The sequence below is a fragment of the Triticum aestivum genome, chromosome 5B (assembly GCF_018294505.1).
Source record: "Triticum aestivum cultivar Chinese Spring chromosome 5B, IWGSC CS RefSeq v2.1, whole genome shotgun sequence".
Taxonomy (NCBI): Eukaryota; Viridiplantae; Streptophyta; class Magnoliopsida; order Poales; family Poaceae; genus Triticum; species Triticum aestivum.
The window spans coordinates 149,549,250-149,572,001 of NC_057807.1; positions in this window are offsets into that span (position 1 = coordinate 149,549,250).

Here is a 22,752-nt window from a genome sequence, read left to right on the forward strand (position 1 = left end):
TGGTCCATAGAAAATCCCCAAAAAGTTTCATGATGTTTGGACTCCGTTTGATATTGATTTCCTACAATGTAAAAACAAGCAAAAAAACAACAATTGGAACTAGGCACTGGGTCAATAGGTTAGTCCCAAAAAATGATATAAAGTTGCTATAAAATGATTGTAAAACATCCAAGAATGATAATATAACAACATGAAAACTTCATAAATTATAGATACATTGGAGACATATCAGTAACTAAGGATTGAGAAAAATCTTTCAAGTAAGTTGTCATCAGTGCAATAAGGCAACAAAAATTGCTTCTAAAAGTGTTAGATCATTTAGTGTAAAAGAAAATTGAGCGTTGTATGAACTTGTGATGGTGTAGAATAAAAGCGACAGACTGCATAATAAAGGTTGCTATCACAAGGGGCAATATAACGTGACGTTCTTTTGCACTAAGGGACTGAGCATAGAAACAAAAAGCGCATGGAAACCTCTGCTTCCCTCTGTTAAGGGCCTATCTTTTACTTTTATGTATTTACTTTCATGCAAGAGTCAAAGTTTTTCTCTCTATTCCTTTTTATTTTTCCTCTTTTGGCAAGCATCATGTGGTGAAAAAAGATCTAGGCACATATATCCAGTTGGATATGGGTAGCATGAGTTATTATTGTTGACATCACCCTTGAGGTGAATACGTTGGGAGGCGAAATTATAACCCCCTATCTTTCTATGTGTCTGGTTGAAACGTTTTGCTCATGTGTATGCGGTGAGTGTTAGCAATCATAGAAGACTATATGATGGTTGAGCATGTGGAGCTCTTACTTAAACTGTTCAATAAGTTGAATTGCAATTGTTTGGTGACTAAGCATATAGGTTGTTAAGTTTCAAGAGAATTCATTGTTCGAACCTTAACATGTGAATTGGTTGCTACTTTGTCATGATGATTTTATGAGAAAGAGTTGTTGTTATGATGCTAGGGAAAGTGATTGAAATTATCATTGATCAAACTTATGCACTTTGCTAGCATTCACACTTCATAATTATTTCTTTTATCATTTACCTACTCGAGGACGAGTAGGAATTAAGCTTGGGGATGCTGATACGTCTCCAACATATCTATAATTTATGAAGTATTTGTGCTATTTTATTATCGTTCTTGGATGTTTTACAACCATTTTATAGAAATTTATATCATTTTTTGGGACTAACCTATTGTCCCAGTCCCCAGTGCCAGTTGCTGGTTTTTGCTTGTTTTTTACATCACAGGAAATCAATATCAAACGGAGTCCAAACACCATGAAAGTTTTTGTGGATTTTTTATGGACCAAAAGACATCCAATGGGCCAGAGCAGCACATGGGGGGTGCCCCGAGGGGGGAACAACCCACGAGGGCGCGCCTGGGCCCCCAGGCGCGCCCAGGTGGGTTGTGCCCACCTCGGTGGCCTCCTGCACCCGTCGCCCTATAAATCGTCGAATAATCCAAAACCCTTTGGGGCAACCCTAGATCGGAAGTTCCGCCGCCGTAAGCCTCTATATCCATGAAAACCAATCTAGACCCCGTTCCGGCACCCTGCCAGAGAGGGAGATCATCACCGGTGCCCATCTTCATCATCCCGACGGCCCCCACGATGAGGAGGGAGTAGTCCACTCTCTGAGATGAGGGTTTGTAATAGTAGCTATGTGTTTAATCTTTCTCTCTATCGTGTTCTTGATGACACGATCTTGATGTATCGGGGGCTTTGTTAATATAGTTGGATCGTATGGTGCTTTCCCCTCTCTATCTTATCTTGTGATGAATTGAGTTTTCCCTTTGAGATTTTGTTTTATCGAATTGAATACTTTTATGGATTTGAGAACACTTGATGTATGTCTTGCTATGAATACCCGTGGTGACAATGGGGTATCGTATTGATTCACTTGATATATGGTTTGGCACTCAACTCGCGGATTCCCTAGGTGACATTCGGGCAATATATGCATAGGGATTGATGCATGATAAGTCTTCAACGTATCTGTAATTTTTGATTGTTCCATGCTATTATATTATCTATTTTGGATGTTTAATGGGCTTTAATATGCTCTTTTATATTATTTTTGGGACTAACCTATTAACCGGAGGCCCAATGCTAGTTTCTGTTTTTTTGCCTATTTTAGAGTTCTACAAAAAAGGAATACCAAACGGAGTCCAAATGGAATGAAACCTTCGCGAGGATCTTTCTTGGACCAAAAGCAATCCAGAAGACTTGGAGTTGATGTCTAGGACTCTAGGAGGAGGCCACGAGGCAGGAGGGTGCGCCCGGGGGGGTAGGCGCGCCCCCACCCTCGTGGACCCCTCGTAGCTCCACTAACGTACTTCTTTCGCCTATATATACTCTTATACCCTAGAAACTTCAGGGGAGCCACGAAACCACTTTTCCACCACTGCAACCTTCTATGCCCGTGAGATCCCATCTTGGCCCTTTTTCGGCAATCTTCCGGAGGGGGAATCGATCACGGAGGGCTTCTACATCAACACCATTACCTCTCTGATGAAGCGTGAGTAGTTTACCACAAACCTTCGAGTCCATAGTTATTAGCTAGATGGCTTCTTCTCTCTATTTGATTCCCAATACAAAGTTCTCCTCGATGTTCTTGGAGATCTACTCGATGTAATATTGTTTTGCGGTGTGTTTGCCGAGACCCGATGAATTGTGGACTTATGAACAAGATTATCTATGAATAATATTTGGTTCTTCTCTGAATTCTTATATGCATAATTTGATATCTTTGCAAGTCTCTTCTAATTATCGGTTTAGTTTGGCCTACTAGATTGATCTTTCTTGCAATGGGAGAAGTGCTTAGCTCTGGGTTCAATATTGCGGTGTCCTTTCCCAGTGATAGTAGGGGCAGCAAGGCACGTATTTTATTGTTGCCATTGAGGATAAAAAGATGGGGTTTATATCATATTGCTCGAGTTTATACCTCTACATCATGTCATCTTGCTTAATGCATTACTCCGTTCTTCTGAACTTAATACTCTAGATGCATGCTGGATAGCGGTCGATGTGTGGAGTAATAGTAGTAGATGCAGGTAGGAGTCGGTCTACTTGACACGGACATGATGCCTATGTTCATGATCATTGCCTTAGATGTCTTCATAATTATGCGCTCTTCTATCAATTGCTCGGCAATAATTTGTTCGCCCACCGTAATACATGCTATCTTGAGAGAAGCCACTAGTGAAACCTATGGCCCCGGGGTCTCTTTCTTATTATATTACATCTCTTTTATTTACATCACATCTCATTTACTTTCTTTACTTTCCAATCTATAAAAACAAAATACCAAAAATATTTACTTTATTATCTCTATCAGATCTCACTTTTGCGAGTGACCGTGAAGGGATTGACAACCCCTTTATCGCGTTGGTTGCAAGATTCTTGATTGTTTGTGCAGGTACTAGGTGACTTGTGTGTCGTCTCCTACTGGATTGATACCTTGGTGCTGAAAACTGAGGGAAATACTTACACTACTTTGCTGCATCATCCTTTCCTCTTCAAGGGAAAACCAACGCATGCTCAAGAGGTATTAATGCACGTACTTGTCTTTGTTTCTCAGGTAGAAATTTTGGGGCACTCTTTGAGGTTCTTTGTGTTGGATTGAATATTACGAATCTGAATTTGCTTTGGTGTTATTTTAGTACGAACTCTTGGATAGATCGATCGAGAAGAATAGCTTTGAGGTGGTTTCGTACCCTACAGACAATTTATTCTTATGTTGCCTGCTAGATAAAAATTTGGAGTGATTCTTCATCGCACGGGAGGGATGTTTATATGATTCAATTATATTAGCATTGTTGAGAGATTACAATAGCAAAATTATGGACCTTAGGCCTCTTTTTCAAGCATTGCAATACCGTTTGTGCTCCATTTTATCAATTGCTACTTTGATTTTTTTTTACTTTCAGATTATAAAAATATATTTCTACCATCCATATTACACTTTTATCACCATCTGTTCGCCAAACTAGTGCACCTATACAATTTGCCATTGTATTTGGTGTGTTGGGGACACAAGAGATTCCTTGTATTTGGTTGCAGGGTTGTTTGAGAGAGACTATCTTCATCCTATGCCTCCCACGGATTGATAAAACTTAGGTCATCCACTTGAGGGAAAATTGCTACTGTCCTACAAAACTCTACACTTGGAGGCCCAACAAGAGTCTACAAGAATAAAGATGCGTAGTAGACATTAGTACACCAGTCTTCAAAACACTCTTATATTATGGGAAGACGGATTGGTTCATTGTGTAGCATTCTGCATCTTATCTCCCTCGCCCACCATTTACTAAAAAATATCATATCTATATTTAATCTTACCAAAAAGTTGAATGCACAGACAATGCCAGTGCAGAAGTGTAGCCCATTGCTCTTGTCATTACATTTTGTCTTGTAACGCTTGTGTCGGTGTCAAAACCAGCAGATCTCGGGTAGGGGGCCCAAGCTGTATGTCTGAGGATCGATGGTAACAATGATCAAAGGGGCAAAATGTTTACCCAGGTTCGGGCCCTCTTAATGGAGGTAGAACCCTACTCCTGCTTGATTATATTCGATGAGTATAGGCGTTACAAGAGTTGATCTACCTCAAGATCGTAATGGCTAAACCCTAGCTTGGCTAGCCTATCAATAATATGATCCTCCCTTCGGTCTAAACCCTCCGGTTCATATAGATACAGGAGGGGCTTGGGGTTGTACAAAGTTGGTTTAACAGAAAGGAAATAGTATGTACGGACACCTAGACTTGTCGTTCACGCATACGAGAGTCCTAACTGGACACAAGAGGTGGACATCTTCCTTCTATCTTGACGGCCCATTAGTACGGCCCGTACAGTATAGACCAGATGCCCGAGGACCCCTTAGTCCAGGTGTCGGTGGGAAACGACACCTATGGGATCACAGGAATCCCTACTATGGTTGCGGGGCGCGGGGTTGTGAGAAGAACAGGATTAGTAGTTGACACGGGGATCGTTTACCCAGGTTTGGGCCGCGAGGCTGCGTAAAACCCTAGTCTTGCTTGGTGGATGTATTGAGTGTTCCTGAGCTCTCGAACTAGCTACGGGTGCTGCGTGGTTCGAAAGAGCCGAATCCCTTTCCTGTATGCCACGGACATCCTTTTATAGGCGAAGGGGCTGCCACAGTGGCACACAGGAGGTGGAAAGGCCTACAGTGTTGCAAGCTTATCGCCCGTATTACAGGACAAGATGCATTTAATGCATGTCTTAGGTGTCCCTCACTTTATTGGGGATGGGAGCGAGGCCCGTCCCATCCGTCGCCGCTCCTCCTTTGCTTCGACACGCGCCCTCGCCAGCGATGCATGCGGTGCCATGTAGGCAGGAAAGCAGCTGAGGTGGCGCGATGGTGGAGCCTCCACGAAGATTTGCATGCCGCCATGCAGGTGCATGCTGAGTTGGCCTGGAAGCTGCGTGTTGCCACGCAGGTGCCTGCCCAACTGGTGGGGCTGGTAGCTGCATGCGAACGGCGGCGGGGAGTTGGTTGGTGCGGGCCTGGTAGTGGCCCCACTGTCGCCTCCGGCAAGGGTTTTGTCGGGTGGCCCGGCAAGAGTCTCGCTGGGTGGCCCGGCAAGGGTCTTGCCGTGGCGCGCTAGCGTCTCTGGCAAGGATCTTGCCGGGGGTCTTGTGGATTCCTTCGGTAAGGATCTTGGTGAGGACTGCTGCTTTCCAATCCTTATCTGATCTTGAGCATTCTATGTCTTCACAAAGATCTGCATGCCACCATGGAGGTGCCTCCCGAGCCTTGGTCCAACGTGGTTGCTGGCGTTGGAGACCGTGGCTCGAGGGTGGCCCGCTCCGCTAGTGTGGGCGAGCTGCCCCGGCAAGGGGCTTGCCGGGGCAACCTGCTTCGCCCATCTGCACTTTGTGGCCTTGATCCTTGATGTTGCTTTGTTCGTCTTGAGCCTTCAGCTTCTCTCCGGCTTCCCTCCTTTGCCCTACTATGTGTGGCGATGGCGCGTGGCTCTGACTACCCGTGCACAAGTAAAGGGGTCAAAAGGAGAGCCCCTACTTTTGTACACCGACAGGATCCCCCGGGCCTGGGCCATACATAAGCATGACACGTTGCTGGGCTAGGCCCAGAACGGTGCGCGGGCAGGCGGGGCAGATTTTACCGTGGTAACTGTTCCGTCTGCTGCGCTTCCCCACGACCCATGTTAAACGCGCGACGTGGGGGTCGTGCGCGCGTGCATGACGGAAGCGTGCTGGCGTCATCCCATGGTGGATAGTAAAGAGGCGGCTTGCATGTCTCTTTGAAACCGCAGGGCTGCTAGTCATTTACTACCCTCGCTTGGGAACCGTCACTCCACGCGTCCTACCGCGCCCATCCCTTCCGCCACATTCGCGGCATGCACGGTGCAGAACGAATGACAGGTGTGCGGGACATGGGAAGTCATGCGCGTGCGCGTGTTGATTCCCGCACGCCTTCAATGGAGAAGGGAGGGCGGTCGACGGCCCCGCTTGCTGTCACTCCAACGGGCCGGATTGGCCGAGTGGGGACGACCGAGCCTCGCCCCCGCCCCTTTATAAAGAGGGGAGCGGGAGGAACAGTGCTCCTCAATCCTTCGCCATCTGCCTCTCCCCATTCCCGCTTCCTCCTTCCTTCTGTCATGGCGAGGGGGCACGGCGACGCTTCATCGGTGGCGGCGAGGGTCTCGACTCGACAACGCATCACCCCTCCCCAAGAGCTTGTAGCGGCGGAGCCGGCCACTAGAGGGAGGGGGAGGGGGCGAGGTCGAGGCTAGTGTGGCGCTCGAGGGAGAGGAGGAAGGGGCGGCAGATCGGCCTCGCCTCCACCAGCGGCCCCTCCTCTGATGGAGGGCCACGTCGGGAACAATCCTTGCAAATTCTTCGTCAGGCTGCGCCAGCCGCCACGCATCGTCTTCGCCTCCCAACTCCATTTGCGTGGGAGACGGAGCTGGATCCGCCACAGGCGTTGCGGCTGCGTATGAGGGGTTGCGGGAACAGCGGCATATGGGCTGACGTTGAGTTCCCCGCCCATCACGTCATGTATCTCCGCCGGGGGTGGAAGACCTTCGCTCGTATCCACAGGTTGATGGAGGGGCTCACTCTCCATTTCAAACTAATGGAGGGTGGCCTCCTCTCTGTCAAGATCTTCGGGCACCTAGGGACTCGCGCTAGGTGCTGCATGGAGAGCTCTTCTGACGATGAAGATTCCTCCTCGAGCGAGAGTGGCGAGGAAGACAACGGCAGCGATGACAAGGGCAGCGGGCAGCGGGATGACGGGTCCGACTAGGCATCGGGCGCCCCTCCGAGCGGCACCGGTGACCCCGTCATCCGTGTCGCCGGCTCCTTGAACTTTGGGGGTCGTTTCCTTGGGCAGCTGGCATTGGGAGGCTGCGGAAGAGGAAGAGGGCTGGCGGCTAGGCCGTCAAGTCGGACAACGCGGCCACCGACGCCTTCGTCGCGTATTGATGTCCTACCGCCTCGTCTTCAAGCTCTTTCTCCGGCGCCGCCATCACCACCCAGCCCTTGGATGGCCACCGAGATGTTCCCTTGGTGTCTTCTGCCACCCGTAGCTTGCCTAGGCGCCCCTTTTGCCCTTCTGCTTTCTTGTTCCATTTCCTGAGGAGAGGGACAAGAAAAGGATTACGGGCATCTTATCTCTTTTTAGTCTTGTAAGCCTTCAGGCCTTTGTTAACTTTAGAGTTTGTAATCCCCTCGCTCATGTTTTTCATCTCATATGAACTGTACCTGTACGGGATGTTTTTTAATGAAAAAGGGATGTTTGTCGGGTTTTTCGTTCGCGGGCGGAACCCACGACAAGGAGTGAATCCTCGTTATCTAAGACAAACGTTTTTCACCCGGCAATAGGCCTTGCCGTCTCCCCACTTTGCTCGACCTTTCTCGCGCCCTTGGCGGAGGTAGGGATGAGGTGGGCTTAGGCTCCTCGTTCCATCTCCTTGTTGCCGCGACTATGACCAAATTCGGCCCCGGGGGATAGTACTGGGATACGGAAAGAGGTTTCACAAACCCAGTCCATAACGAAATGCATGATAGAGGATAGGGAACTTATCTGGTTCTGCAGCCCCCGGCGACCTTGTCTTGCCGCGGATGGATCCTTGTCCTTGCAGCCCCGGCAACCTTGGCTTGGCGGGGCCCGGACGCTGGTCCGTCCCCCTTTCTCCCAAAATAGCTCGGCAAGAATACTTATATGCCCTGCAAACTAAAGAAGATAGAGAAGAACAGAGAGATGCGCACTCGACCTCTAGGCTAGGGGTTAGCCACCACTAAGCACTATCAACCCTAACCAAGGAAGAGACTCAACCTAGCATGCATGCTATAACTTAGGGCGCCAGCGGTTCATTTATTTATGCTCAGGGTCTGTGCCTGGCATTGTACGAAGGGTTACATGCCTTGCCAGCAAGGCTTGTACAAAAGGGTGGCTTGCCGGGAGGCCCGGCAGCCGCGCCTTATGGGTAAAACTTGCGGAGATGCTCGATGTTCCAGGAGTTTCTCACTGGAACGACATCTTCGGTCTCCAGCTGGACTGTGCCAGGCCTAGTGACTTGTGTTACCCGATAAGGGCCTTCCCACTTTGGCGTCAACTTGTTGGAATTCTTGGCCGACTGAGCGTGCCAAAGAACAAGGTCGCCTTCCTCAAATCTCCGGGCATGAACCTTGCAGATATGGTAGCAGCGCAAGGCTTGCTGGTACCGTGCTTCTCTGACAGCCGCCCGGAGACGATCTTCCTCAAGGAGTGTCGCATCATCTTGCCGCGATCGCTCTTGCTCAAGCTCATCATAAGCGAGCACTCGAGGTGACCCGCATATGAGTTCCGTGGGGAGAACTGCTTCTGCTCCGTAAACCAGGGCAAAGGGTGTCTGGCTAGTGGCTCGATTTGGCATCGTTCTGATCGACCAAAGAACCGCCGACAACTCATCAATCCAGCATCTTCCACATTTGCGCAGCCTATCAAAAGTCTTTGTTCATAAGCCTCGCAGAACTTCAGCATTTGCTCTCTCCGCTTGGCCGTTGCTCCGTGGATGCGCCACGTAAGCAAAACAGACCTTGCTGTAGAGATCCTCAATGTATTGCATGAAGGCATGGCTTGTGAACTGTGTGCCGTTGTCGGTGATGATCATGTTGGGCACCCCAAAACGGCACACTAGTCCCTTGAAGAACTTGATGGCTGACTGCGCTGTCACCTTCCTCACTGCTTCCACCTCTGGCCATGTTGTGAACTTGTCGATTGCGATGTACAAGTACTCAAAGCCCCCGACAGCATGGGGGAAGGGGCCCAATATGTCGAGCCCCTAGACCGAGAAGGGCCAGGGGAGAGGTATAGTTTGAAGGGCTTGAGCTGGTTGATGAAGCTTCTTTGAATGGAACTGGCATGCTTCACACTTGGTTACTAGTGTCGTCGCATCCTGGAGGGCGGTGGGCCAGAAGAAGCCTTGCCGGAAAGCTTTGTCAGCAAGGGCCCTCGACCCTATGTGGGAGCCACATATGCCTCTGTGTATCTCTGCCAACAGCTTCAGTCCTTCCTCCCGGGAGATGCACTTTAATTTCACCCCATTCGGTCTTTTCTGTAAAATACGTTATCAACGAATTGGTACAGAGCAGACCGGCGTGCTACTCTTTCTGCCTCTTCCTGCTCCTCGGGAAGCTCTCCTTTTTGGAGTAAATGGATGGTGTGTTGTGCCCATGCCGGAGCCTGTAGCTCGACGACAAGGACCAAAGGCATCTCTTCCGCCACGGGACCTGCCGTCTCTACGGTCATGACCTGAGGTCCTGCCTGAGTCGGCTGCCCTGCAGCAGGATCGGCATCCACGGCAACATCTTCGCCGACGGCTCCGGGGAGCTCGGTGGGGAAGTACTTGCCAGAGCCTAGCTTCCTTCGTTTGCTCTGCCCGGTTGACGGCTCAACGAATGGTTGAGTTAACTGAAGCACAAAAGTACCTGGTTCCACAGGTAGCTTGAGGGCAGCGCGCTTTGACAGGTAGTCGGCGATGTCGTTCACCGTCCGAGGGACATGCTCCGCTTGTATACCGTCAAAGCGCTCCTCTAGTTTCCTCACCTCATCTACATAAGCTTCCATCAATGGGCTTTGATAATCTTTGTTGATCTGCCTGATGACGAGCTGTGAGTCGCCCCTGACGATGAGCTTTTTAACTCCTAGGTCTGCCGTGATCCTGAGACCGGCAAGCAAACCCTCGTACTCGGCAGTGTTGTTGGTGAACATCTCCCGGGGGAAGTGCATCTGGATGACATACTTGAGGTGCTCTCCGGTGGGTGCGACAAGCAGCACACCAGCACCGGCGCCTTGAAGTGAGAAGGCACCATCAAAGTACATGATCCAGTTGCGGCTCGTTTCCTTGCCGGGGAGAGTGGTCTCTTGCACCTCTTCGTCGGGCGTTGAGGTCCATTCTGCAACAAACTCCACCAAGACTCTGCTCTGAACCGTCGAGGTACTTTCGAACTTCAAACCGAAACTTGACAGCTCCAGGGCCCATTCCACGATACTCCCCGTTGCATCTGGGTTATGCAGTATCCGTTGAAACGGGAGGCGGGTGACCACCGTGATCTCGTGCGCTTGGAAGTAATGGCGCAGCTTCCTCGAAGCCGTAAGGAGGCCGAAGAGCAGCTTTTGCACACCTGAGTACCTCGACCTAGCCCCTAGCAAGAGGGAGCTGACAAAGTAAACTGGGTGTTGTACCATTTTCTTCTTATGTGCCTCTTCACCCGGTCACATGGGCCCTGTCGCAGTAGCGTCAGCCTCTGCCTGGGACCCAGCCTTGCGGGGATCGAGCCCAGCCGGAGAGGGTTCCGGCTTGCCATCTGTTGACTCTGCCGCCGCCGCTGCCTTCTCGTCGACCTCTCTCTGTGCCACTAGTGTGGCACTAACCACCTGATTTGTTGCCGCTAGATAAAGCAACAAAGGTTCTTGCGGTTTGGGCGCAACCAGCACTGGGGTAGAGGAGAGGTATTTCTTCAAATCCTGCAGTGCTGCCTCGGCCTCTGGAGTCCATTCCATCGGCCCTGCTTTCTTCAAGATCTTGAAGAAAGGAAGGCCATGCTCTGCGGACTTGGAGATGAACCGGCTCATGCCAGCAACGCAGCCAGTGAGCCGACGCACGTCCTTGATCCGTTTGGGTGCCTCAATCTGCTCGATGGCCTTGATCTTATCTGGGTTTTCTTCAATCCCGCGCTGGGACACAAAGAACCCGAGAAGCTTGACAGACGGGATGCCCAAGACACACTTCTCAGGGTTCAATTTGAGGTTGATCTTGCGCAGGTTTGCAAATGTTTCCTCCAGATCTTGCACAAGGGTTGCTTTGTCCTTGGTTTTGACCACTATGTCATCCATATAAGCTTCCAAATTTCTATGTAGCTGGGGATCAAAACCAATTTGGACCGCTCTTGCAAAGGTTGAGCCAGCACTCTTCAACCTGAAAGGCATCCGCAAAAAGCAATACGTACCACCCAGGGTGATGAATGTTGTCTTCTCCTCGTCCTCTTTCGTCATGAAGATCTGGTGGTATCCCGAGTAGGCGTGGAGGAATGATAACAGGTCACACCCAGCCGTGGAGTCAACAATCTGGTCAATGCGCGGTAACGGGAAGGGATCCTTTGGACAAGCCTTATTAATGTCCATGTAATCAATACACAGTCTCCACTTCCCGTTTGCCTTGCGCACCACTACTGGATTGGCCAACCACGTCGGATGGAGTACTCCTCTTACCAAGCCTGCCGCCTCTAGTTTTCTGATCTCATCTATGATGAACTCCTGCCTCTCCAGAGCTTGCTTCCTGACCTTCTGCTTGACGGGCCACGCATGAGGACAGACAACAAGATGGTGCTCAATCACTTCCCTGGGAACGCCGCGCTTGCCATGCAAACACATCGACATTTGCCCGCAGGAAAGTGAGGAGCTCGCTTTCCTATTTGCCATCGAGGGTGGAGCTTATGGTGAAAGCTCCCCCCCCCCCACGCCGTCCTCCTTGATGGGCACCTTCTTGGTCTCTGGTGGTGCAGCTCTGGACTTCTTGCTCTTGCCGGCGGAGCTCTCTAGCACTTCCTCAACGGGAGCGCAACACCCCAAGGAGGTGCACTTGCCGGAGTAGGTGCGAGGGGTCTCGCCGGTCTTCTTCCCTCCCGGGGCTCCGTCGGCAGGAGCAGGTGCTTTGGCGGCAGCTTCTACAATTGCTTCCCGGTAGAGTTGGTCGGTGCAAATCAACACATCTTTCTTGTCGGAGGGAACGGTGATGATGTTCATCGGCCCAGGCATCTTCAACATGTTGTAGGCGTAATGTGAAGCCGCCATGAATTTGGCTAGCACCGGGCGGCCGAGGATCTTGTTGTAGGGCAAGGGGATCTCGGCTACATCGATGACAATCCTCTCCGTCCTGTGGTTCAGCTTGCCTCCGAACGTCACAGGCAGCGTGACCTTTCCCTTCGGTTGGCTCCTCCCCGGGTTGACCCCTTGGAACGTGCCCGTCTCCTCGAGGTCTCCATCAGGGATTTGCAGCCTCTTCATTACAACGGGCGAGATCAAGTTCAGACCGGCCCCGCCGTCAACCAGCATCTTTGTCACCTTGAGGTTGCAGATTGTTGGTGAGACCAACAACGGCAAGCACCCGACCGTGGTAGTGCGGTCAGGGTGGTCCTCGGTGTCGAATATGATAGGGGTGCTGGACCACCTCAGCGGCTTCCGTGCATCGACCGATGGCTCCACCGCTATGATCTCACGCACCCATTGCTTGAGCTGGCGGTGGATGCATGCAGTGAGGCGCCACCGTTGACGCACATGGCTTTTGTGGCTTTCTAAAACTCGTGGTCGTCGGACTCATCGCCCTCGTCATGATCATCATCTTCCTGCTTCTTGTCACGGCCCCGAGCGGGCCTCTCTTGCTGATTGTCTTTGCTGCGGTGGCCTCCTTGGCCGCCATGCTTCTTGCCGGAACCTTCGGCACCCTCTTGACCCTTCTCCTTGTCCTGCCGCTCATACTCGGCTTTCTGCTTCTCAGCGAGCAGCTCTACTTGCCGGCAGTTATGGAGATCGTGGCCCTTGGTGCGGTGGATCTTGCAATACTGCTTGTCGGAGCCTCCTGGCTTGTCGGCAGCCGCCAAGGCCTGGCAAGCGGCACACCCGACAACCTCCTTGTTGGGGTCACTTGCCTTGGGCTTCTTGGTGGCGCCGGTGTCATCGGATCCCTTGACGGCAAGCACGGTCTTGCCACTACGCTTCCTGTTACGGCGCTGGCCCTTCTTCGCCGGGGCGGCGATATCATCCGTGGAATCGGTTTCAGCGTCGGCGTCTTCGCCGGGGTACTTCCTTCCCTCTTCGGTGCGAGCGCATCGATCGGCTAGAACATAAAGTTTGGCCACATCCCTGACCTTGTTCACTGCCAGCTCTTCACACATCTTACGATTGCGCACATTCTGATGGAACACACTGATCACGGTGACAGGATGAACGCCGGGGATGTTGTACTGCACTCGGCTGAACCTTTGGATGTACTTGCGCAAGTATTCCCCTTCCTTCTGGGGGGTGATGTGCAGATCACTTGCCTGGCCATGAGCTTGGTGGCTTCCGGTAAAGGCGCCAACAAACTCATGACACAGATCCGCCCAAGAAGAAATGGAGTCTACGGGCAAGTGCATCAACCATGACATAACATTGGGCTTAAGTGCCAACGGAAAGTAATTGGCAAGCACCTTGTTGTCGCGGGCCCCAGCAGCTTGCATCGCGATGGTGTAGATGCTGAGGAACTGCGACGGGTGAGTCTTGTCGTTATACTTTTCGCCAACGTCGGGCTTGAACATGCGGTGTGAGGGCCACTGGAACTGCCGCAGCTCACGGGTGAAGGCCGGACAACCTACCTCGTAGGGTAGGCCACCGTAGCCTCCTGGTGTTGGTTGGTCCGTAGTGGGCCCCGCCCTCCTATCCGACTGGTGGCGCGCGTCACGCCGGTGCTCGATGGGGTTTCGAGCGTCTTCATGAGCTCGCTCCCGAAGAACTTGGCGCTGGTCACGGTGGGTTCGCGGGTCGGACGATGCTATGGAGATATCATCACGAGCGTCGTCGCAATGGACCAACACCCGCGGTGGTCGGGATGGAGGAGGGGAGTGCATCGTGGCCGCATCTTCTCCAGGCCGGCCTCCGCTGGCGTGCGGTGGCCCGACGGAGCGGCGGCCTACGGGTCCCGCCGGCCTCAACTCATCATTGTTGGTGATGCCGACGAGGCTCCGGACGGTGGCCCTCCATTCGTCGAGCTTCTCCGTGGCGGTAGGAAAATCGAGGAGCAGCTGCACGCACTAGGGCTTCTACTGGCGTGGGTGGCGGCGGAAGCTGGGTGGACCGTGATGCGCCTCGACTTCTAACCGCATTAGAAGGAGCCGTGTCATGGCCCCGCAGCCGTTCGCCATCCCCGTCTGCACCTCGGCGCGCATGCTGGCCTTCCTCATCATGCAAAGGGCGCATGGGACTCTTCCCAGGACGGCGCCCAGGGTCTTCAGCAGGGCGGCGCTGCTCGTCCCGCACAACCTAAGAAGAGCGCGCCATGGGCGCCGGTGTGGGCGTCTTGGAGGCCGCCGCGCCGCCGTCTGGCAGGATGGCGGCACCCCTGCAGGGCCCCGCGCCGCCTGCAGGGGGGCCGACTCCGTCTCTGGAGCCCGCGACTGGTGGCTCGTCGCCTGGCACGCGAAGGACGCCACTCCCCGGGCCTAGACCGCCAGGGTGATGCGAATGTTCGCGGGCCACGCCACAGGTCCTCTCCACGACTAGCCCACTACTGGTCTAGACCAGTACTGGCAATCCGCTCCCGGACGAACCGATCGCCATGGTCGTCTTCTTCTTAGGAGACATGGCGATGAGGAAGTAGCTAGGTCAACTGCTAGACCAGATTCTCACAATTGCGCCCCCTACCTGGCCCGCCAAAGATGTCGGTGGGAAACGACACCTATGGGATCACAGGAATCCCTACTACGGTTGCGGGGCGCGGGGTTGTGAGAAGAGCGGGATTAGTAGTTGACACGGGGATCGTTTACCCAGGTTCGGGCCGCGAGGTTGCGTAAAACCCTAGTCCTGCTTGGTGGATGTATTGAGTGTTCTTGAGCTCTCAAACTAGCTACGGGTGCTGCATGGTTCGAAAGAGCCAAATCCCTTTCATGTATGCCACGGGCCTCCTTTTATAGGTGAAGGGGCTGCCATAGTGGCACACAGGAGGTGGAAAGGCCTAAAAGTGTTGTGAGCTTATCACCCGTATTACAGGACAAGCTGCATTTATTGCATGGCTTAGGTGTCCCTCACTTTATCGAGGATGGGAGCAAGGCCCGTCCCGTCCATCGCCGCTCGTCCTCGCTTCGACATACGCCCTGGCCAACGATGCATGCGGTGCCATGTAGGCAGGCAAGCAGCTGAGGTGGCGCGGTGGTGGAGCCTCCACGAAGATCTGCATGCCGCCACGCAGGTGCATGTTGAGTTCGCCTGGAAGCTGCGTGTTGCCACGCAGGTGCCTACCCAACGGTGGCGGGGAGTTGGTTGGTGCAGGCCTGGTAGTGGCCCCGCTATCTGCTCCGGCAAGGGTCTTGTCGGGTGGCCTGGCAAGAGTCTCGCAGGGTGGCTCGGCAAGGGTCTTGCCGTGGTGCACTAGCGTCCCCGGCAAGGATCTTGCCGGGGGTCTTGTGGATTCCTTCGGTAAGGATCTTGGTGAGGACTGTTGCTTTCCAATCCTCATCTGATCTTGAGCATTCTATGTGTTCACAAAGATCTACATGCCACCATGGAGGTGCCTCCGGAGCCTTGGTCCAACGTGGTTGCTGGCGTTGGAGACCGTGGCTCGAGGGTGGCCTGTTTCGCTGGTGTGGGCGAGCTGCCCCGGCAAGGGTCTTGCCGGGGCAACCTGCTTCGCCCGTCTGCACTTTGTGGCCTTGGTCCTTGATGTCGCTTTGTTCGTCTTGAGCCTTCAGCTTCTCTCCGGCTTCCCTCCTTTGCCCTACTATGTGTGGCGATGGAGCGTGGCTCTGACTGCCCGTGCACAAGTAAAGGGGGTCAAAAGGAGAGCCCCTACTTTTGTACACCGACACCAGGACTCCCTCAGTAGCCCCTGAACCAGTCTTCAATGAAGACGTCTTCGGCGCGCAGATTGTCTTCGGCATTGTGTGGCGGGTTCCCTGAACAATATACATCAACTTTCCTCCAAAAAATAACTGTATTCGGCTTTGCATAATTAACACAACCCTTAGTCACAAAGGCAGGATAAAAAATAGGAACAGTGTCTTTACTAACAACTTTTTTCCGGCGAAGCGTCAGACTTGACCCTTCAGCATTTTGAACCGTTTTCACACTCCGCGTTCCACGTCTCGAGGTCGATCCCCCTCAGCCCGTCTTGTCAAAACAAAGAACGTGCCCACTTATTATGGGATCGCTCATCAATAAGATTTGGGTAATCCAACCCTTTACGTTTCATGCTTACATTGGGAATAGGCGAATTTCAAGGCTTAAGTGGGGGGACGACTCATATTTTTACTGCCTACAAGAGGGCAATAGATTCCTCCTTTCTTCCCCACGCCTCCTTCTAGCCTCTGCCTTCCAATCCCCCAAGAACTCAGCGCTGGAAAAAAGCTTCCTTCTTTCCCGACGCCACCACCCTCTCCAGCCATGGTCGGATCCGGTTCCAAGGGAAAGTGGGAGGCCTCCTCCGCTACGGAGAAGGAGGTGAAGAATCTCCAGAGAACGGGGAACCTAGCCGCATACATCGCGCACAGGCTCCCCACCAAAGGTCAAATCATCCCCACTCCGGAGCCCGGGGAAAGGGTCATTTTCCTCCGCCATTTCCTTAGAGGGCTAGGTTTTCCACTCCATCCCTTCGTCTGGGGACTCATGTTCTATTACGGGCTAGATTTCCATGATCTAGCCCCGAACTCTTTCCTCCACATCTCAGTGTTTATCGTCGTGTGCGAGGCTTTATTCCGCATCCCCCCACACTTCGGCCTATGGCTAAAAGTCTTCAACGTGAAGCCAAAGGTGGTCGATGGGCAGCACATGGACTGCGGAGGGGTTATGATAAGCAAACTTCCCAATGCCACATGGCCCAAGGGGGCGTTCATCGAGATCGTCAAGGGTCTGGCAGCAAGGCTGGTTTTACATCACCGAGCCGCGCCGCACTAACTAGGCGGCGATCCCGGAGTTCCGACCCAGACCCCCCATGAGGCTCATTTCGTGGACAGCTAAGGGCCTCGACTAGGGGTCCCAGAAGGAGGTGCAAACGCTGCAAACGCACATCACCAATGTGCTGGGTAAGAATGTCGGTGTCACCAATGTGGTGCAGATCATGCTCTTTCGCCGCATCCTCCCCTGCCAACGATGGAATTCCCCCATGTGGGAGTTCAGTCCGGAGGAGTCATGGACCCTGAAGCACTTCCTTGGCACAACACATGAAGGAATTTGGAAGCTGCTTTTCAAGGCCCAGAAGAGCTGGCCCATGGAGACTGAAGACGTCGGTCTTGACGCCGAGAATCCTTAGCTTTCGGAAGATATGTCTGGCCTATATTTTCGATCAATATTAATCTTATCCGTCCACCTCTTTACAGGGCTGGACAAAGAAATCGAAGCGGATCAAGAGTCTGGCTCCATTGCCCGAAGACCCAGTCACTCCCCAGCTGGCGGAGATGCTGGTCCTAGCGCCCTACCAAGCGCCGGAGAAGAAGGGCAAGGAGCCCAAGGGTGGGCTTGCTGTAGATGTCCTTTGGACGCTATGTCTGGAGAAATCGAGGCCGTCTCCTCTCATGAGGAAGACAAAGACGAAGAGGAGGAGGGGAGGTGGAGAGTGACTCCCCTCGCAAAACGAGGAGGAAGAAGAGGACGACCTCCCAGAATCCGGAGGAGGCGATGCCAAAGAGGAAGAAGATTACCCTCTCTGTTAGTTCAGACTCGGAGTCTAAACACAACCCAAGGAGATCCCCTAGGGTTAAGCCCCCGGCCGAATCGTAAGTATCAAAACCTTACTTGTTCAGCTCCCGCTTACCTACCTTTGTCATATAAATTATCCCCTAGGGAATTCTCTGGCGCCTGAAGAGGCGGAGAGCGACGGACCATCACCAGCCCTCTCTCCCCCTTCCATGGAGCACACCAAGGTTTCATCCCAAAGGACCTCTCAGAGTCGAGGAGGGGCGGACGAGGCCGTCAAGAAGGCACCCGAGGTTAATACCTTGGATGCCGCAGACCAGGGCATGGTGACCCCCACAACCACCGAGGGTGGAGGGTCTCAATAGTTAGGGCCCTCACCGAACACCGTCCTGGAGACCAATGTGGCTCCGAGTTTGGATCGGAAACCCCCTTCGACAGAGGTGGGAGGAGCAGCAGCTCGATTGGTGGCCTCTGTTAATCCGAAGGCCGCTAATACTCTGGAGGAAGCGCTGCAGCATGCTTCCATCATGGAAGAGCACCGCACCCTGATGGGTGCGGTTATGGAGAAGATTCATTCTGCGAAAAGCGGACTGGATGGAGCCTTCAACATCCTACTGTTAGGCTTTGAGGTATGCGATGTAATTTTCTAACAAGTTTTTTTATATAGAAGGAGAAACCTATGTAGATAGTAGCCCCTGAGACTCTGTCCGGATTAGGATAATCCCGACAGAGGATCCCAAAACAAGTTACTAATGTACTATGCTATTGTGTGGGACAGGCATCCATGTTGGCGGCTACTGCCCAAGACACAGAGGTTTTCGAGCTCAATCAGAAACTTAGATTAGCCGATGAGGAGCTCGACCGCGTCAATAAGCGGTTTGACGAAACGCAAGATATGCGGAACTTGCATACCAGAAGTTGTATATATATTGAATCTTTCAACTTATTTAATTTTATTATTGTAATCATACTTGGCGCAGCCGAGGTCGAGTCCCTCAAGAGTACGCCTGCCCAAGACAATCAAGAGGCGGAGGTGAGCAGGGCAGCTACTGACAAGGCGGCGAAGGAGCTGGAGGCGCAACAAACTGCCCGCCGAAAACACGAGGCTCGGGTGGGCGAAGTTGAGCAAGAGCTCAAGGATGCCATTACCAAGTGCGAGTCCTTGGAGCAGAAGAGTTCGGATTAAGCCTCCGAACTGGCCAAAGCACTCCAGAATATCAAGGAAGCCCAGGTTGAGTCCCAGAGCGCCCGCCAGGAGATCCAGCAGGTGAGGAAGATAACAGCTGGTAAGGCTTTTCTTCTGCAGAGTAAATTTGCCAGTAAGAGATATATCTTGCTGACCCGAGTTTGGAGTTCTCCGGGCGCGTTTGCGGATCTGCTGAGGAGTGTTGCGGACATCGTAGAGTTCTCCCGAGCCGAAGAGGGGAGCTCAATGGAGAAACTGTTCTGGTCGCAGTACCTTGTGCCAGAGCATCCGCCGCCCCTTAGTGATCAGCTGAAGCAGCTGACCGATCTGCATAGGGTGGCTGGGTTGGCCATGAAGGACATAATAGTCTGACTTTGGCCAGTCGAGCCCATACCCAGCAGCTACTTCGGACTCGTGAAGCGGCTGATCGAAGCGTGCCCCCGGTTTGATGCCATAAAGTGGTCGATCTGCATAGAAGGTGCCCGAATGGCCTTTGCCCATGTCAAGGTGCAATGGGCGGAGATGAAGGCCACCGAAATTGCCACCAGAGGGCCGCCTGAAGGCAAGGACCACTGAAGGCCGGGGAGGTACTTTAGCAAGGTCCTCGAGGGAGCCAGCATTGTAGAGGGTCAATGCTCAAAGGACATCATATTTGAGTAGTGGACTACGGGTTGTAAGAACCATGTAATGAACTCATAATGTGAAATGTTTATGCTTGCGCTTTATGATTTTGTTAGTTTATCCTCCTATTTGGCCGTTTATTTTGTAAGTCTAAAAGTTTACCAGTCATCGGCTTCTCCCCCATATAAATGTTACAGGGGTGTTTGGGAACGCATGTCCGCACTTTATCCAACGTCTTGGTCCTATATAGGAGGCATCTTGCGAGATGAAATAGGCAATCAGACTATGCGGCTTAATTACTTTCACTTAGCCATAAGAGTCCATTGGTGGGGCTAAGTACTAGCCCCTGTTGCATGAACGAAAATCCGGATTACCGTGCCTTTGCAACATAGCTTGGTCAAATCCTAGCCCCTCGTATAACACGGCATAAATCGCGAACGATTCATAGAATGACACTAAGTCACCGGATCGCCGACCAGCTCTCGCATATCATGACAGTCAGTTTTTGGCTTTCTCTACTGAGGTACTTGACCGGATGAACCAGAAATACAACCACAGTAATTCTCCCTTTACTACGTTAGCCGAACTTGCAGAACATAAGGTGGTAAACATAGGAGCCGGGCAACCCAACTATAGGCCAAAGACATGATTCGGAGCCGATGCATATAGTGCAATATCCGGGACGCCGAAGAGTTCCCTATAGGTGTTCAGACTTAAGAGTTTGCGGGGCTGAATACAACCCCTGTTATAAAGTCCATGCCGAAGCGCGAACGTCAGTTGAAATCAATGAGGGAATATGGATGATAGGGCAATATAAAACCCCAAAAAAGGTGGTGATCATCTGCTTCCTTTATATCCTTATCAGTACGTCGAGTGCATGTTTTGGCAGATAATGCCACATATATAAAGGTCATGTTACATGCCTAAAAAATTACATAAGGGAAAGTCTAACAAGGGGCCCAAAAGTAACGGTTCAAAGACTCCAGTGATGCCCCGCCGCATGTCTGCGCCATTTCTCCTTAGTAGCAAATCCTTTGATAGGGGTATTTGATGGTTGTCCATAAAGAAGGGGAAGGCCGGCCTTGGAAGGGTCCCTACTATAACCATATAGTGGATAGGGCTCTTAATGAACTGTTGTGAAAAAATATATAATGTCCAAATAGGGCCAAACCGTATTAAGGACTATTTCTGCAGTGTGCCTCAGGTGTTACCCAAGGTATTTTGAGTGCGTAGTTATGTACGTGCGGTACGTAAGCCGCAATCTTATAGGGCAGGCGGAGGCCAAACTGCTAATCAAGGTCCGGATCCGCCGAGTCATCGCGGTGTGGTGCGGACCAGACTCGTTTAGAGATGTCATTGGCTTTAATGTCCGACGAATTATTCGGCTTCATAAGGCCGCCATACACCTCGGCTACAAGGGCCACGGTGTGCTCTTCAGTACGGAGGGAGCGCTCCATGTTTCCACTGACTGTGATAACGCCACAAGGTCCAGGCATTTAATAAGCATAGTGCGGGCCTGCATTAAAGCAGGCGAAAGCAGTTCGTCCAAGCAGTGCGTGATAACCACTTTGAAAGGGGACGATGTCGAAGATTATGTCTTCACTTTGGAAATTGTTTGGGGAGCCGAATACTACCTCCAGTGCTAATGAGGCCGTGCAGCGGCCCTCCATGTTGGGTATCACACCTTTAAAGGCAGTCCTACTAGGCTTGATTCTTGATGGGTCAATGCCCATCCTGTGAATAGTGTTGTCGGTGTTCCGGGAACGGGGGTCCCCAGACTTGCATGCCTGCAGCCTGCAGCGTGGCTCAACCAGTGGCCCAGTACGGCCCGTCTTCACCAACCAAACACTCAAGACCCTCGCGAGGGGCTAAGCCTCGTGGGGCGGATGACGCAAGGCCTCCTCAGGAGTGGCCTCACCAGGCAGGCTCGCGAGGAGGCGGAGAGATCAGAGCAAGGGGTACCTCGCACTACAAAAAAAAGACACATCCGTGACATTCTGGGCCGAACGAATTTTTTTTCTGTCATACATATGACACTTCTATGACGATAATTGTGACAAAACCCGGTATCATCATAGATGTGGTGGGCTCCTACTTCTATGACAAAAAATCATGACAGAAAATGGGCTTTTCGTCCTGGGCGGGCCAGAGACGCAGCTACATGACATTCTTTGGGCCGTCCATGATGGAAAAAACCATGGTAGAAGTGAGGGGGAGGAAAATTTCGGGGAGTTGCCGGTTACGGTGCGATGTCGGGGGCCGAGCGATGCGCGTTTCTCTCATACATGTACGCGCGTGTGTGCGAGGCATTGGCTCTAACTGAACCCGAGCGAGGCGTTGGGCTCTAACTAAACCCGAGCCATTGCACTGCAGGCTACGCGTTACTGAACCCGAGCGATCGATCGATGGCTGTTAACTGAACCCGATGGAGCGATTCCTTCGCTACTGCTGCTAACTGAAGCCGATCGATTGGATGAATAGTGAGCATTGTAGGGGGGTTTGGATGAACAGTGAGCGGTGGCATTGCCTCTGGATGAACAGGACCCCATTGAGGGAGTCCTGGATAAGGGGGTATCCGGACAGCCGGACTGTGTACAACGTCCGGACTATTGAAGCATGAAGATACAAGACTCAAGACTTCGGCCCGTGTCCGGATGGGACTTTCCTTGGCGTGGAAGGAAAGCTTGGCGATCCGGATATTATATTTCCTTCCTTGTAACTGACTCCATGTAAACCCTAGCCCTCTCCGGTGTCTATATAAACCGGAGAGGTTGGTCCTTAGAAGGCCGATCACAATTACATTCATACCATCATAGGCTAGCTCCTAGGGTTTAGCCTCTATGAATTTGTGGTAGATCTGCTCTTGTACTACCCATATCATCAATATTAATCAAGCAGTAAGTAGGGTTTTACCTCCATCGAGAGGGCCCGAACCTGGGTAAACATCTGTGTCCCTTGCTTCCTGTTACCATCAGCCTTGACGCACAAATCGGGACCCCCTACCCGAGATCCGCCGGTTTTCACATCGACATTGGTGCTTTCAT